Genomic DNA, 18914 nt, shown 5'->3' with positions numbered 1-18914 from the left:
TGCAAAGCAATCCATGTGCAATTTTAAATGACTGTGTAAAAAATATTTCTGGTTCCTGGCCTACATTTTTCTTATGTGTGTCACATTATGGCACTGATATTAAAAAGGATGTGCCAATTTGAAAGTTATCCCCAATCCATAGGCTAAGGGATGACTTTCCATTTGTTGGGAATATGACCGAGAATCCAAAAACTAGGCTCTGAAACATCCCATGTGAAAAGAGCAGAGGTCAAGCATGCGCACCGCTGCCCAAATAATTCTTAATGGAAGAGCCGGTGAACAGCCAAGTGCAGCTTTTGGCTATCTCCGGCAGTCACATTGAAAAAGATTTGGGTAAACGTGCACATACTGGGCCTCTGCTCCATTGACAAGTGCTATTTATAGTTCTCCGATCTGGTACGAGTTCTAGCAGTTGGACACTGTATAATCAGAAAATTATCATTTATTTACAGCCCTTAAGGATTGGGTGAATTTTCACTTTTGTTTTTTCCTCCCCTTATTACAAGAGTCATTTAAAATTTGAAAGATCTGGGGCTGTGTCCGGCGTGCTTGTTGTGCCCGAGCTTATGTTTTTTTTTATATTAGCTTGGAGTATATGCAATGTTTTGATCGCCTGTTATTACATTTTTTTTCTGTTGATGCAGCAGCCAAAAATCTGCAATTCTGGTCTTTTGATTTTTTTTCAGTGTATTACATGTACACACACACTATACACTATATACAGAGCTCCTGTGTATAATGTCACTAATTAATGTCACTGGTGATCACTGCATTACCTGTACACTGACACTATATACTGAGCTCCTGTGTATAATGGCACTGATGGTAATATTAGTGTTATTAGTATTGTGGTTTGTATTCATGATCATTATTGTAGTATTATTCGGGCACTGTGTGGTGGTAATATGTGGTCTGGTCACAGTGTAGTGGTATTTCTTTGTTGTATGTGGTATTATTTGGTCATTTATGTGGTCAGGTCATAGTGTTGAGGTATTTCTCCCTTGTATGGGATAATATTCGGTCACTATGTGCTCTGATTATGGTGTGTCGGTATTTCTGTCTTGTATGTGGATGTATTCGGTTACTATGTGATGGTAATATGTTATTGGTCTTGGTGTGGCGGTATTTCTCCCTTGTATGTGGTATTAATGGTCTTGGTATAGTGGATTGTGTTATGTCTGGAGGACATTTTTTCTCTCTATCAATAAAGGGAAGATTATTTCCAGTAAAGATTAAATACTTGAATGCTTAACCCCTCCCTGTCATGTGACTATTATACTGTAGCAAATATGCTAAGTAATCGCCTTTTCTAAGGCCACGTGCATACGTTGAGTATTTGGTCAGTATTTTACCTCAGTATTTGTAGCCAAAACCAGGAGTGGTAAAATCAGAGGAAAAGTCTAATAGAAACACCTCTGCATTTTTCACCCACTTCTAGTTTTGGTTTAGAAATACTGATGTAAGATACTGACAAAATACTGAACGTGTGAACGTGGCCTAAGGATCAGTGATAACCTATTCATCTGTGGGGACCGATTGCTGGGACCAGCACCGATCGTGCAACTTTTATACCCTTGAAAGTGGAGCTGATGTCTGACTCGTCCCCTGATCCATTCATTCAATCACCTAACTAATCCATTCATTAACTCATTCATTAACTAACTGATCCATTCATTCAATCAATCACCTAACTAACCTGTGGATCGGTGATCACTTGTCACTACAGATCCCCCTTACTGCAAACTACTGTAATTGTACATCAGTTATGGTGCACAGGAGATGTGCAGGAGCCGGCTGTGCTTCACTGTCAGCGCTTCACTATAACGGGGATAATGGCTAACGGGTATTTGCATATCGCTGTAGGGTGGGCCCCTGGAATCAATTCCTCTGGTGGGCCCCAGACACCCCGGTACGACGCTGGTTGGAGATTAATATACAGGGGGGTCAGATTAGCCAACGCCTGGCCCAGCTGGAGACCAGATAGATATACACTCAACACTGTACAGTATATCCATTTGGTCTTAATGAAGATGAGAGTTTTGTTCCCTTTCTGTAATATTATGTAGATTTATTAATGTACATGTAAATGATACTTACATCTCTTGGAGTAAGTGGTCTTGCTTCCGCTATACAGTACATGGTTTTATCGTATTGTCTTAATTCTTGTAACTAAAATGTGGTTTCTTTATTTTTTGTTATTTAGATTGGATTACATTCACATACACAAGAAAATGTATGGGGTCTTCTCAGAAATTCTTCATTTCATTTACATGTGGGCTACCTATCCGCGCAGCAATTTATGATGCATAAATTAAACATTGTACCGGTATGAGATACAGAATCATTTTTTTAATGTGATATATACTATCATTAATATTGTCTGTCCGCACCACGCATGTTTGGTTAATATGGTAATTGTACTAGTACCCCCATGTTGCCTGTTGATGTATGTATATCATATTTCATATATATGGGATTTTTATTTGCATTCTAGTGTACTGACAGTTTTTTTAGATATGTGTCCTATAGTGATGTATCCATCATATGGATTGCATGGCTACTATAAACTCATGGGAAACAGTACATCACCTGCACAATATTTCACAAGTATTAGTTTTTCTCTGTAATGTCCATGTATGTAATGATTCAGTTGTGGCGACCTTGCATGCGTGCACATTGGGCCTCCCCGGATCGCCACCGGATTTATGTGTCTTTATGTGTTCGGTGCTTCTGGGTCACATGCACTTAACACGGATGCACCTGACTCATGACACACCAGCCGGCCTCCTGTGGTGGTCATGGTGATGCATGCTTTATTAACAGCCTCGCCGCAATTGGGTGGTACACGTAGTTATACCCGCTCCTTCCTGCACATGTTCACCACCCCTGACGAAGGCTTACTAAGCTGGAATACACGTCGGCTACAGAACGCCAGGACCACAACTTCACTTGATTCACCAATATATCATCAGCAATAGGTAACCATTTATTATGCCAAATTTGATATAATTTATAGATGCACATTGTATACCTCCTCATTGGGAAATAGCTTCACATATCGTAGCATGAAGTGCTTTTGCTGTTTTGGCGCCAACTAAAGGCAGATGATATGCTACCATCTTTCTTTGTCACACTGCACTGTGCAATATTGATGTTGTCTTGTCATAATAAATTAATTTTTCTTCAGTGTTGGAGAGGAGAAGGAGGGTTAAAGCAGCGCTGTCGCCAAAAAGGAGGAAAAATGTTGATTCATTAAATAAAAGTATTTCAATTCATAGGTCTACGCGTTTCAGGGATTAAGTCCCCTTCTTGAGGACCAAAAAGGATAAAAATCAACAATATATGAAGATCCAGAGGATGACAACATGAGAAGGACCACCTACAGACAATTCAAAAAAATTGGCGGGTAAAACCATTTGCTTCCATGACGTCTTCTTTTTGTACAAAACATTTTTTATATCAATAAATTAACATATATCGTTGTAAATAAATGTTGCAAATACAATTAATGAAAACTACAGAGAAAATATAACAAAGAAAGAAGAAAAGGAAAAAAAGGAAAAATACAGTATATATTATATTTTTTAATGAAAAATGTGTATCTACGGTACTTGTGAAGAGACCTTATATAGAAGACCAGGGTTAAAGTCCCTTCCCAAGTAGATACACATTTTTCCTTAAAAAAGGAAGATCTCTCCACGTGGGGCTGCGGTAGCCGCCATCTCAATGCCTACAAAAGTGTTGTGCTTTTCACAACCCTACAAGGTGAGTGAAATCTTCTGCACACTGCACTTTTAATATCTGGTTTGCGCTCTTTGTCCTCAGCTTTTACATAGTATATGAATTTAGCAACTGTGTGTACATATTTTTCTATTGTTTAACCAAAACAGTAAACCTGGGATTACAATACTCAAAATAAACAAAAGAGTGAATAACCCCTTAAAATTACAATATTTTATTAGTAAATTTAAAAGACACCAAATAGTGACACAATAATGTTATACACAAAAATTACTAAGGGAAGTGGGATAGCTTGAACCAATGGTCCTCATCCACGCCCTCATCCACGAGGGCGTACTGACTAGGCGGTCTGGGTAATCACCCTATTTAAGACCCTAAGGCAGTCCCCTGCCAGAAGAGGATGTGACCCCTTAAAGTAAAATGGCGCGCCTGCTCCTCGTCGTCTGGCCCTGGTCAGCCCTATTCTTTCTCTATAGGCACTACAATTATAGATGTCATGCATGCACCAGTACAGCATCCAAAATTGGAACTGACTATAACATTGAAGTTCGCTGAAGGGCGCTTTACACGCTACAATATATCTTACGATGTGTCGGCGGGGTCACGTCGTAAGTGACGCACATCCGGCATCGTAAGTTACATTGTAGCATGTAACAGCTACGTGCGATTGCGATTGAACGGTAAAACGTTCATCGCATGCACGTCGTTCAATTCCTAAAAATTGAACGTCAGGTTGTTCATCGTACCCGGGGTAGCACACATCGCAGTGTGTGACACCCCGGGAACGATAAACAGATCTCACCTACGTCCTGCGGCTCCCGCCAGCAATGCGGAAGGAAGGAGGTGGGCGGGATGTTTACGTCCCGCTCATCTCTGCCCCTCCGCTTCTATTGGCCGGCTGCCGTGTGACGTCGCTGTGACGCCGGACGTTCCTCCGACTCCAGGAAGTGGATGTCCGCCGCCCACATCGAGGTCGTATGGACGGGTAAGTACATGTGACGGGGGTTTTTTGTTTGTGCGACACGTTCAACAAATTGAACGTGCCGCACATACGATGGGGGCGGGTACGATCGCATACGATATCGTATGCTTAATTGCAAGGTGTAAAGCAGGCTTTAGACTGATGCATCCAACAACTGTCATTTCTCTGAAAACATAAGTTCATGCACAACGGATATACACTGTGTGCAGAATTATTAGGCAAATGAGTATTTTGATCACATGATAATTTTTATACATTTTGTCCTACTCCAAGCTGTATAGGCTTGAGAGCCAACTACCAATTAAGTAAATCAGGTGATGTGCATCTCTGTAATGAGGAGGGGTGTGGTGTAATGACATCAACACCATATATAAGGTGGGCTTAATTATTAGGCAACTTCCTTTCCTTTGGCAAAATGGGTCAGAAGAGAGATTTGACGGGCTCTGAAAAGTCCAAAATTGTGTGATGTCTTGCAGAGGGATGACGCAGTCTTGAAATTACCAAACTTTTGAAGCGTGATCACCGAACAATCAAGCGTTTCATGGCAAATAGACAACAGGGTTTCAAGAAGCGTGTTGGGCAAAAAAAGGCGCAAAATAATGAATGAATTGAGAAAAATCAAGCGTGAAGCTGCCAAGATGCCATTTGCCACCAGTTTGGCCATATTTCAGAGCTGCAACGTTACTGGAGTATCAAAAAGCAGAAGGTGTGTTATACTCAGGGACATGGCCAAGGTAAGGAAGGCTGAAAACGACCACCTTTGAACAAGAACCATAAGATAAAACGTCAAGACTGGGCCAAGAAATATCTTAAGATTGATTTTTCAAAGGTTTTATGGACTGATGAAATGAGAGTGACTCTTAATGGGCCAAATGGATGGGCCAGAGGCTTAATCAGAAAAGGGCAGAGAGCTCCACTCCGACTCAGACGCCAGCAAGGTGGAGGTGGGGTACTGGTATGGGCTGGTATCATCAATGATGAACTATTTGCTCCAAAACGGTCCGGACCGGAGCGCACAGGTGACACAGGGCTATATGTAATTGTAATTACAAAATGTATACTATATAAGGGGATTGATGTTTGAATCACCACTATTGTCTGTCCCTGAGGAAGCCTAGCGGCGATACGCGTGGGGCGTATCCCTGGGGGTCTCCATGCAGTGAGGTTACTTTATCTGACTGGGTCCACCATCGGTTTGTTATTATTTGGTCAGGGCACCTTACCCTCTGGTTCCTTCCTGGAACACTGCCCTGTTTCATTCAGCTTGTCTATCTGATGGGTTAATATATTGGGCTCTTTGGTGTACTTAACCTCATTCACAATACTCAGTGTTTGCATGCCATGATTTACTTGGTTTGGCGTACTATTTGGTTGCAAACAAATCTATCAGGACTATGCACTAATTTGCTTCTATAGTGGAAAGTATATTCTGTCTCCCCATTTTAGGGACTATATATGTTGATATAATGGTTGCACCAGTGAACCTATGGTTTTCATCTGCCATACTAAGTGTTGATATGGTTTGACTATATTGCACTGTGATTGTGATTTATTACAAGCTGTATTTTACACAAATAATCATGGTATATGGAGATACCCAGGTGTGGGGTATTTGTTTTTAATATGTTTTTAACATTTTTTGTGTGATTCAATAAAAAACCCTTCTATTTAATACTGACTGGGTGTGCTTCCCGTGATAAGCAGTTCTTTCTTTCTCCCCTATGAACAAAGATGAACTTGGGACCTTTTCGGGTTGAGGATGGAGTGAAGCTCAACTCCCAGACCTACTGCCAGTTTCTGGAACACAACTTCTTCAAGCAGTGGTACAGGAAGAAATCGGTATCATTCAAGAAAAACATGATTTTCATGCAGGACAATGCTCATCACATGCATCCAACTACTCCACAGCATGGCTGGCCAGTAAAGGTCTAAAAGATGAAAAAATAATGACATGGCCCCCTTGTTGACCTAATCTGAACCCCATAGAGAACCCGTGGTCCCTCATACAATGTGAGATCTACAGGGAGGGAAAACAGTACACCTCTCGGAACAGTGTCTGGGAGGCTGTGGTGGCTGCTGCACGCAATGTTGATCGTAAACAGATCAAACAACTGACAGAATCTATGGATGGTAGACTGCTGAGTGTCATCATAAAGAAAAGTGGCTATATTGGGTCACACATTTTTGGGGTTTTGTTTTTGCATGTCAGAAATGTTTATTTCTAAATTTTGTGCAGTTATATTGGTTTACCCGGTGAAAATAAACCAGTGAGATGGGAATATATTTGGTTTTTATTAAATTGCCTAATAATTCTGCACATTAACAGTTACCTGCACAAACTAATATCCTCCTAAAGGCCCCGTCACACACAGAGATACTTCTTTGGCAGATCTGTGGTTGCAGTGAAATCATGGACATATTGTTCCATTTGTACACAGCCACAAACCTGGCACTGATTTTCCACAATTTCACTGCAACCAAAGATCTGCCGCAGATTTATCTCTGTGTGTGACAGGGCCTTTAGATAGCCAAATCTAAAAAAAAAAACACTCCAACTTCCAAAAATATTAAGCTTTGATATTTATGAATCTTTTGGGTTGATTGAGAACATAGCTGTTGATCAGTAATAAAAAAAATCCTCTAAAATACAATTTGCCTAATAATTCTGCACACGGTGTAGTGGTGAACATAAAATGATATACAGTGTGACTTAATGCCCTCCTATTAAATTGGGGCAAATTTATTACCATCAGAGCAATTTGGCACTATATCCTAAAGAGTGCAATTGGCCCACATAATTCATCAATGACTGTCTCTCATAACAATACAAAACAAGTTTTTAGAAAACCAGTAATAAACATGGAATTATTGCACAAGGCCCAAAAGAAGATAACACAAGTACAAAGTACATAATTCATTAATGACTGTCTTTCATAATAAAGCCAGCTTTTAGAAAAACAGTAATATGCATAGAATTATTGCATATTACTGTTTATTACATATTATTATTTAATACTTTGTATCATTTTGGGAGGGGGCCTTGTGCAATAATTCCATGATTATTACTATTTATCTAAAAGCTTGTTTTGTATTGTTATGAGAGGCAGTCATTGATGAATTATGTGGACCAATTGCATTCGTTGGGATATAGTGCCAAATTGCTCTGTTTGTCATAAACTTGCCCCAATTTAATAGGAGGGCTTTACGTCACATTGTATATGATTTTGTGTTCACCACTATATCCGTTGTGCATGAAATTATGTTTTCAGATAAACGACGTTTATTGGTCACATCAGTCACAGCCGACTTCAATCGTATAGTTAGTTCCAATTTTGGATGCCACACTGGCACATGCAGCGCGTCTATGATTGTAGTGCCTATAGGGAAAGAATTTTATGCTGACCTCAGGCTGAGAATACTAAATCCTGTTAGATATTCCTTTTAACGGCTCCCATCTCCAACATCTTTCCCTTCCGTTGAGACGGCATCTTGTCTGATTTCAGGAATTCTTTTTCTCTTACATGTACTTTTACCCGGGTAATAATTATTATATTTTGTTTTATGAGAGTTGTCTTTATGGGTTTCTAAAAAGGAATTTTCTGTTCTGAATTTCTACCAGTTTACCCTTTTTCTACTGTATATCGCGCTGATATAACAGAGGTTAATCTGTCTTCAACTCTAGCATTATTGACATACAGTATCATGAACAAGTGGAAAAATTCCACTGACATCATTTGCCAGTCTTTCAAAGGTTTTATCAGATTACATTCTTAGATTCTTTCAGTTATTTCAATAGAGAAATTTGAGAAACAACAATGGACCAACCGGGCAATATGATTAGGCATTCATTTTCCACTATAGGGACATAGCAAACATCGAAACTCTTTGCGTAAAAGAATGAACCTTGGCCCCTCTTTTTCAAAGGGAACCTGTCACTTCCAAAAAATGCTATTTATCAGTAGGTAAATAACATTTAATCACTTTAAGCTTTTTTACTGGAGCAAGGCTCAAAATGAGTGACTCCCAGGAGAATTTAACCTAATTTTCTCCCTGTAGTCGCACTTCCAGTACACCTGACTGACACCTATAATGATATTTACCTGCAGATTTCACTGTACTTCTTTCACCTGTTTCATTTGCTCTTTAACTCATCAACAGGGCTAATATCATAAATGAATCTTTTAAATTCTGTCTGATATCTGTGAAACATTCCCTACCTCATATTCGAATTAGGTGATATTTTCTCCCCATTATTTTTTTTTTTTTATACCTACATTTAAAGTGGTTTTCCAAGTTAGGTAAAAAGCTGTTAAGATAATTAGTAACGGTTTCACCCTCTGTGTCAGCGGTGTGTCTCCAATGCTGCCCACTGAGGAATTTCCTGGGAACAAAAAAAAACATTGTCTGTCTTTGTAATCACACTAAAACAAAATGCTGTCGCCATTTTCCAAGAACCGTAATGTTCTCATTTTTCAGTATTCGGGGCTGTGTGATGGCTTATTTTTTGGAATAATGGAGAAAAAAAGACTCTGCATATATTAACCCATTAACGACCTCAGGCGGAAATATTACGTTCTAGTGGTCATAGTGTTAATCCAAACCAGCTGCTGTAAGCAGCCTGCAGCAATCAGTATTGTACATTTGTACAGCTGACATGTGTGCTTGCCAGGCACGAATGGAATCGCATTCCGCCTGTGCCTTTTAACACCTTAAATGGCGCTGTCAATATGTGACAGCGCCATTAAAATCACGATCGCGCTAAAACTTTACTTATAGGATGGCACCGGAAGTCACGTGACATGATGGTGTGGATCCGATGGTAGCACAGGGTCATGTAATGACTCCTGTAACTCACATGACTAAGGTCCTGTAAGAAACAATCGAGTGCTGCTTATTACAAGAAATGAGGTTTTCGCCCGATCTGAGCGATGTTGCTCTGATCGTGAGAAAGGAACCAGCGATCAGACAGCTGATCCTTATTGCTCCCTAAGAGGACTATTAAAAAAAGTGAAAAAAAAGTTTTGAAAAATTAAAAAAAGTAAAAAAACCTAAAAGTTCAAATCACCCCCCTCTCGTCCCATTAAAAATTAAAGAGTTAAAAAAATAAAAAAACACATTTGGTAGAAATGCCCGATCTATCAAAATATAAAATCAATAAATCTGATCGGTAAATGGCGTAGCGACAAAAATAATACAAATGACAAAATTATGGGTTTTTTGTCACCACAAATTTTGCACAAATGCAATAACAGGCAACCAAAACGTAGCATCTGCGCAAAAATGGTACCGCAAAATGGAGACTCAAAAAATAAGCTGCCACTGAGCCAGAGATTCCAAAAATTGAAAACTCTATGGGTCATGGAAAATGGCGAAAAATATACGCCACTTTTTTGGACAAACTTCAGATTTTTTTTAACCCCTTAGATAAAAATAAACTTATTTATATTTGGTGTGTACGAACTCACACCAACCTGAGGCATCACACAGACATATCAGTTTTAGCATATAGGGAACACAGTGAATAAAATATCCCAAAAACAATAGTGCAATCGCACTTTGCTTGCAATTTTTCCGCATTTGGAATTTTTTTGCCATTTTTGAGTACACTATATGGTAAAACTCATGATTACATTTAAAAGTACAACTAATTCCGCAAAAAACGAGCCCTCACATGGCCATATTGACTGAAAAATAAAAATACTACGTCTCTCGGAAGAGAATGGCGAAAAAAACGGAAAGCGCAAAATAGGCTGGTCGTGAAGGGGTAAAAGGAGCTCATTCAATTTAAAAAAAATGTACAATTTTTATTAGTCTACCAAGAGATAATAAAGACAGTTAAAAAAGGAAAAAAATAAATATATACACTACAGTTCAGAAGTTTAGGGTCACTTAGATATTTCCTTAAGCACATTATTTTCAATTAAGTTAACATTAAATTAAACAGAAATACACTCTATACATCGTTATTGTGGTAAATGACTATTCTAGCTTCAAACGTCTGTTTTTTAATGCAATATCTACATAGGTGTATAGAGGCCCATTTTGAACAACCACCACTCTAGTGTTCTAATGGTACTTTGTGTTTGCTGTGTTAGAAGGCTAATGGATGTTTAGAAATCCCATGAAAACCCTTTTGCAAGTATGCTAGCACAGCTGAAAACAGTTTTGCTGATTAGAAAAGCTATAAAACTGACCTTCCTTTGAGCTAGTTGAGAATCTGGAGCATTACTTTTGTTGGTTCCATTAAACTCTCAAAATGGCCAGAAAAAAAGAACTTTCATGTGAAACTCGACAGTCTATCCTGGTTCTTAGAAATGAAGGAGATTTCATGCAAGAAATTGCCAAGAAACCGAAGATTTCCTACAACGGTGTGTACTACTCCCTCCAAAAGAGAGCACAAACAGGCTTTAACCAGAGTAGAAAGAGAAGTGGGAGGCCCCGCTGCACAACTGAGCAACAAGACAAGTACATTAGAGTCTCTAGTTTGAGAAATTGACACCTCACAAGTCCTCAACTGGCAGCGTCTTTAAATAGTACCCGCAAAACGCCAGTGTCAACGTCTACAGTGAAGAGGCGACTCCGGGATGCTAGCCTTCAGGGCAGAGTGGCAAAGAAAAAGCCATATCTGAGACTGGCTAATAAAAGGCAAAGTTTATTTTGGGCAAAAGAACACAGACATTGGACAGAGGAAGATTGGAAAAAAGTGTTATGGACAAACGAATCGAAGTTTGAAGTATTTGGATCACACAGAAGAACATTTGTGAGATGCAGAACAACTTAAAAGATGCTGGAAGAGTGCCTGACGCCATCTGTCAAGCATGGTGGAGGTAATGTGATGGTCTGGGGTTGTTTTGGTGCTGGTAAAGTGGGAGATTTGTACAAGGTAAAAGGGATTTTGAACAAGGAAGGCTATCACTCCCTTTTGCAACGCCATGCCATACCCTGTGGACAGTGCTTGATTGGAGCTAATTTCATCCTACAACAGGACAATGAGCCAAAGCACACCTCCAAATTATGCATGAACTATTTAGGGAATAAGCAAGCAGCTGGTATTCTATCTGTAAGGCCTCTTTCACACGACAGTGATTCTGGTACATATGTGCTTTTTTTTATATATACCAGAATCACGGACATATGCAGACCCATTATAATCAATGGGTCTGCTCACACATCAGTGATTTTTCACTGACCGTGTCTCCGTCCGACGTACACACATGTCCGTGATTGCCAATGGAGACATGTCCATTTTTTTCTAGCATCACTGATGTCTCACGGACCACACTATGGTGTTGTCCGTGAAATATGTACCAGAAAAAAACATACATTGAAAATAAAAAACATTTTCAACTCACCCAGCTCAAGCGATGCTCTATGCAGCCTCAGCTCTCTGCAGCTTCGTACCCGACCCATTATGGCATGCATATTCATTTATGCAGCCGGAGCTGACTCGGAAGTAGCTGCAGAGAGCAGAGGCAGTGGCGGCTGGATGCAGCAGAGCTGGAGACTTCAGCACCATGGACAGCAGGAACGGGACAGGTGAACATACGTCCATATGCAATCACGGATTGCACATGGACAACCCACTTGTGCCGTGATTCACGGCACACAGAGGGACATATGCATTTTTTACACATCAGTGAAAAACGTCTGTGTTTTTAACTGACTTGTGAAACAGGCCTAATGGACTGGCCAGCCCAGTCACCAGATCTCAACCTTATTGAGCTGTTGTGGGAGCAGCTTGATCGTATGGTACGCAAAAAGTGCCCATCAAGCCAATCCAACTTGTGGGAGGGGGAAAGTATAAGGTGAAATATCTCCATATTACCTCAGCAAATTAACAGCTAGAATGCCAAAGGTCTGCAAAGCTGTAAGTGCTGCAAAAGAGCATTCTGTGACGAAAGCAAAGTTTGAAGGAGAAAATTATTATTTCAAGTAAAAATCATTATTTCTAACCTAGTCAATGTCTGAACTATATTTTCTATTCATTATGCAACTCATTTGATAAATAAAAGTATGATTTTTCATGGAAAACACAAAACTATCTCCTGGACATGCTGGGAGGTGACCCTGCACGCACACATGCAGACATGTCCGTTTTTTCTTCGGCAGCACGGGTGTCACACAGATCGCACACTGATGTGATCCGTGTGACATCAGTGTGATACGTACCAGAGAAAACACTGTCTGAAATAAAAAGATTTTCTATATTCACCTGTATCCTCCTGCTCCGGACCGCCACTCATTATACTCATTGAATATTCACTGAAGTGGAGAGCTGGAATTTGGAGCAGCATTGGGGACTTCAATGCCGAGGACCGCATTGCTGGGGACATGTGAATATCCAGCAGAGTGTGTGTGTGTGTGTGTGTGTGTGTGTGTGTGTGTGTGTGTGTGTGTGTGTGTGTGAAGAAATGTGTGTGTCTATGTTCAGTATATACATGCATGTGCGCTATGTGTGTGTATGTACTCAGTGTATATGTGGCACCCCTGAGGCTCTGGTCACCACAGGGTACTACGCCTCAATTAAAGTGCGGTATCTATCTCAGGTAAGGAGGGAGTTAATCACCGGTGTTCCACATCCACGCAGTGCATACAGTTTACGAGCTTTCACATAGGGTGAGTTGGCTCAGGGTAGGCAGGGGGGTGGTCATAACGGTCATGGGACTTCCTGGTCACTGAAGCCAGCCACCTGGGGGGTGGGTTCCACCTGGGGTAGATATAGGCGCAAAACACTCACAGTAATGCAGACCCGTCAGGACCATAGTTCTGGCAAAACATCCAAGGGCTTTAAGCGGGAGCTTAGCCAGGGTACCTAACTGCTGAGGGGGAAACTCTAGAAATAGACTCTCACTCCTTCTCTCTCAAAACACCGGTGGTGGCCCCCTTACTGGATCTGGGATTGACCAGAGCCCATCACGGCAGTGACCAGTGTGACCAGGCTGGCAGCTGAAGTTGTGAGTAAACTGCACCCTGAACCCGCAGAGACTGTGTTGGCTCGTACTTACCGGCGCCGCCGCCCAGCGTTTAGACGCCAGCGGCCACTACTATCCTCATCTTCCACCCGGAGCCCGCTCTGCCTGTGGGGAGCAATACCATCCCGGCTACGTTAACACCTGCCCCAGCGAGGAACCCGTCAGTGGCGGCTATTCCCTGGCCGCATACCAAAGGTGGCGGTACGACAAACTTTTCCTACTACCCTGCTTCCCCCCACCATTTACTGTATGCCTCAGGGCAACGGAACCGGGCAAGGCAAAACCCATGATAGTGCCTGACCTGACCCAAAATGGACCGGCGACGAGTAGGTTAATCGCTACATATACGTGTGTGTGTGTATTCAGTGTATACATGCATGTGCGCTATGTGTGTGTATGTGCTCGGTGTATCTATATGTGTCTGCTATGTATGTATATGTGCTCAGTGTATACGTGTGTGTGTCTGTATGTCTGTGTGTGCAGTGAGGACCTAGAAGCCGGAGCATCGTGGGGACAGCATCGGGGACTCACTGGAAGCTGCGGTGACGTGTATGTCACTTGCTCAGGCGCAGTTCGAACTGCGCCTGCGCAACTGACCGTGCTGCGGTGCATACTGAAATAGGGTTACAGAAACTGGCAATTATATATGTAGATACAGTACAGACCAAAAGTTTGGACACACGTTCTCATCTCTAGAACAACTATTAAGAGGAGACTTTATGCAGCAGGCCTTCATGGTAAAATAGCTGCTAGGAAACCACTGCTAAGGACAGACAACAAACAGAAGAGACTTGTTTGGGCTAAAGAACACAAGGAATGGACATTAGACCAGTGGAAATCTGTGCTTTGGTCTGATGAGTCCAAATTTGAGATCTTTGGATCCAACCACCGTGTCTTTGTAGAAAAGGTGAACGGATGGACTCTACATGGCTGGTTCCCACGGTGAAGCATGGAGGAGGAGGTGTGATGGTGTGGGGGTGCTTTGCTGGGGACACTGTTGGGGATTTATTCAAAATTAAAGGCATAAAGAACCAGCATGCCTACCACAGCATCTTGCAGCGGCATTGCTATTCCATCCGGTTTGCGTTTAGTTGGACCATCATTTATTTTTCAACAGGACATTGACCCCAAACACACCTCCAGGCTGTGTAAGGGCTATTTGACTAAGAAGGAGAGTGATAGGGTGCTACGCCAGATGACCTGGTCTCCACAGTCACCAGACCTGAACTCAATCGATATGGTTTGGGGTGAGCTGGACCGCAGAGTGAAGGCAAAAGGGCCAACAAGTGCTAAGCATCTCTGGGAACTCCTTAAAGACTGTTGGAAAACCATTTCCGGTGACTACCTCTTGAAGCTCATCAAGAGAATGCCAAGAGTGTGCAAAGTAGTAATGAAAGCAAAAGATGGCTACTTTGAAGAACCTAGAATATAAGACATATTTTCAGTTGTTTCACACTTTTTAAATTATTTCATTCCACATGTTTTAATTCACAGTTTTGATGCCTTCAATGTGAATCTACAATTTTTAGAGTCATGAAAACAAAGAAAACTATATGAATGAGGAGATGTGTCCAAACTTTTGGTCTGTACTGTATATATATATATATATATATATATATATATGTCGCGGGCGGAGGAGGGGACGCTGCGCTCTCCCACTGCTCGGGTCCGGCCGCTGCTGCTGCGGCTGACGCTGCTCGGTGGTGGCTCGAGCGGTGGGCCAGATCCCGGGGACTCGAGCGGCGCTCCTCGCCCGGAGTGAAAAGGGGCTGGGAATTGGATGGTGGGGATTTGGTTATTGTCCGTGACGCCACCCACGGTTGTGGTGATATTGGTGACACCACCGCTGCTCTAGAAGGGGATCCCGGGAGCGGTGACAGGGAGCAGCTTTGTTGTTAGTTCTCCCCTCCGTGGGTAGGGGGTTGGTTGTCCCAGGGCCCGGTGATGGGGTAGGGATGGATGACAGGCGGGTTACAGGGCCTGGTGAGGTGCAGGGTCGCGGGGGCAGCGCTGTGCCGCACGGCACGGTGGTACTCACTCAGCCAATGATGAGGACACAGTTCTCGGTAAAACACACGGCTGGATGGACGGGTACCACAGACGGCTGCGATGTTGTTTCTCCCGGCAGGTTGGTGGTGACTGCCTTTCCCTGCACCTATGTACTGTGAACGGTTCCAATGGGTTCCCACCGGTAACCTGCTCCCCGGCTTGGATGTGGGCCGGAGGAGCCCCTTTTGCCCGCAGGCTCTGGCCCCGGGAACGGTAGCCTTGGCAGTGGCTGTGTTTCCCTCTCACGGTTGGACTGTTGCCTTCTGTCGGGACTTGGCTGCTAGGAAACCCAGCAGGTTCCCTTCGCTGACGGATTTGGCAAATTCACGGCGACTCCTAGCCTTGCCGGGGTCTGTAAGCCCCTGCCAAATGGTGCTGACTTCTCTTTGTGTACCGGTCCGGTACCGCCGGGCCACCGCCCGTCCACGGTCCTTGCGGTAGACTCCAATAGGCCACTCCTGCAGACGGTCACCACCGTCTGCCAACCTTGCTGATCCGTCCGGGCCACACACCCGGATCAACTTCAGGTTCCTCTACTGCCACTCTCCTTCCTCTCTCTTTCACCTCCAAAACTAATCTGTCTACTTTTCCCGCCTCCAGGACTGTGAACTCCTCCGTGGGTGGGGCCAACCGCCTGGCCCACCCCCCTGGGGTGGACATCAGCCCCTGGAGGAAGGCAACAAGGGTTTGTGTCTGACTCTGATGTGCCTGACCGGGAGTGTGGGGTGTGGTGGTGTTGTTCTCTGTTGCCCCTGGCTTGTCCAGGGTGCCACATTCCCCCTTAGTAAAATGCAGACCGTCCACGGGCTGCCCGTCCATCACCGGTTTTATTTTCACAACTGAAAAGATAACGGTAAAACAGTGATTACAAGTAAAATAACATCTTCCCACATCGGGAGGTACTCTTACTTAAAATGTTGCGTAACGGTTACGGCTTCCGCTCTCTCCCACCCAAGCAACCTGGCCCTGATGCTGCCCCTAAGCAAACAGGCAGCACCCCTTGACCCCAGTCCAGCACAAGTTGCCCGAGCGGGTTCTGTCCTTTTCAGGGGACCCACGTCCATGGGGAACCCCTGAAACCCCCGGAGGATCGCCACCAGTTGCGGTAGTGGCGGGCCTGGGCCATCACTTCCCTCCAGGCCCATCCTCCAAATCAGCCTCTCCGGAGGCGGTAACGGTTTAGCCTTAAAACATTATTATTTACATGCCACAAGTTTGTGGTTGCCCTGCTAGTTCTCGGGCCTGTTCGTAGTAGTTTCTACGCATAATTTGAAAAGGGGGTCCCGACGGGGACCAGTTGCCGGCAACGACCGGTTCTAATCAAGCTGACAATCAGGTAACTTTCTTCTGCTGATTACCTATCATTCATAGAACTTTAAACAGCACTCTGGTGGTCCCAACGGGGACAGTTGCAATGGGACTCCGCTGCCCTTACTCCGATTCTTCTGAGTCGGTTGGGGGAGGGGGTACGGTGGACACTCGGGCCTCCTGACTGCCCCTCAGCTTCGCATCCAATGCGAACCACCCCCTCTCCCCACAGTGCCGGGTATACTGCACCAGGTCTCCGGGCATCAGATTGCGGCCTGGATGCTCCTCCGGCAGGTGGGCATTAACATCCCGCCGGGCTATAAAGACTTCGGCCTCCAGGCCCGGTTCATATATAAAGCCATAGCCTCGACGGACATCAAACCGCCTCACCTGTCCTTCATACAGGGGGCCCCGGACACGGAAGGTTGCTTGTCTCAGACTCTCCTTTTCCCGGATCGTACGGGCCACCAATTCCGCCTTCTTCCTTTCCCTTTTCGCGATCTCCGGGCCCAGTGGTGTCGGCTCCCAGTCCCAATACGGTGCTGCTGCGAGCTCCGGCGCACGGGTCGGGTCCCGCGAGACCTTCTGGACACTGCCCACCACTGGCAATCTGGCTGGAAGGTCCCGCGGTGACTTTGCCTGGGGTGCTGCTTTGCAGCGGCAACCCGGCGCAACCTCAGCCGAGGTGTGGGGGATGGGCACAGGGGTCCTCTTCCGCTGGGCCTTCAGCACGGAGTGGTCTGTCGGCTCCGGCTCGGGCTTCTGCACTTTCCATGGCAGCACTTCCGATCTTTCACGGGCTCCGGTTACAGGTCGATCCGCCTGGGCGGACATGCAGGGTACCGCTACCGGTTGCGGGGGGTAGCGGGCCTAGTGGCGGGATCATGGCAACCGATACGGGTAGCGAGGGAGGTAGCAGGGCAAGCGGGTTCAGACCGGGTCCCGCAGCCACGATGACCGATCCACTAGGGGTACCGGGGCGTGGGTAACTCACCCTCCCTTCCAAAGCTCCCTCCTCTTCGCGTCCCCGCACGGTCACTATAACCTCCGCCATGTCGGCCTCCCACTCCTCCAAGAGGAGCTGCATCTTGACCTGCAGCCGTTGTTGGAGCTGCGCGGTCCGGATCTCCACCCACGCCGCAGTTCCAGGCGCGGGGGCTACGGTGCTACGGGACGGCATATACATCTTGCTGGCGGCCTCTCCCAGGAACAAGATGGCTGCAGGGTCCTGACGTCCCTGCTTTTATAGCCGCGGGCTACATGCGGCCAGACGCCATCAGTCCCCCTTAGTCTCTTTCCGGCTCCTCCTCTACAGGGGCGGGGTTTTGGCCTTCGCGCCTCCACTACTCGAGGAGACGCTCGAGCGGGAATTTTTCGCGCCCAAGATGGCGGCTTCACAAATTTTTTGGCCGGACACCTCCGGCGGTCACACAAGGCGCACTTCCACCAGTTGATAGAACGGTAGGATCCTGTTCGTGACGCCAAGTTGTCGAGGCCGGAGGAGGGGACGCTGCGCTCTCCCACTGCTCGGGTGTGGCCGCTGCTGCTGCGGCTGCCGCTGCTCGGTGGTGGCTGGAGCGGTGGGCCGGATCCCGGGGACTCGAGTGGCGCTCCTCGCCTGTGAGTGAAAAGGGGCTGGGAATTGGATGGTGGGGATTTGGTTATTGTCCGTGACGCCACCCACGGTTGTGGTGATATTGGTGACACCACCGCTGCTCTAGAAGGGGATCCCGGGAGCGGTGACAGGGAGCAGCTTTGTTGTTAGTTCTCCCCTCCGTGGGTAGGGGGTTGGTTGTCCCGGGGCCCGGTGATGGGGTAGGGATGGATGACAGGCGGGTTACAGGGCCTGGTGAGGTGCAGGG

At 44.9% G+C, this 18914-nt stretch overlaps 1 protein-coding gene across 2 annotated transcripts in view; it reads right to left on the bottom strand.

Moving 5' to 3' along the window:
* LOC142249976 (beta-1,3-galactosyltransferase 2-like) overlaps positions 1 to 18914 on the bottom strand; it is a 215765-nt gene that overhangs the window by 62431 nt on the left and 134420 nt on the right. The window contains exon 1 of one of the 2 annotated variants that reach the window (XM_075322025.1): positions 8998 to 9082. The exons of the other annotated variant lie outside the window; for it this stretch is intronic. The gene's annotated coding sequence lies outside the window, so the exon portion shown is untranslated. Of the gene's footprint in view, positions 1 to 8997; positions 9083 to 18914 lie in introns of those variants that run through there. 2 annotated transcript variants of the gene reach the window in all.

The sequence above is a fragment of the Anomaloglossus baeobatrachus genome, chromosome 8 (assembly GCF_048569485.1).
Source record: "Anomaloglossus baeobatrachus isolate aAnoBae1 chromosome 8, aAnoBae1.hap1, whole genome shotgun sequence".
Lineage (NCBI taxonomy): Eukaryota > Metazoa > Chordata > Amphibia > Anura > Aromobatidae > Anomaloglossus > Anomaloglossus baeobatrachus.
This window is presented reverse-complemented; position numbering and strand designations above follow the sequence as displayed.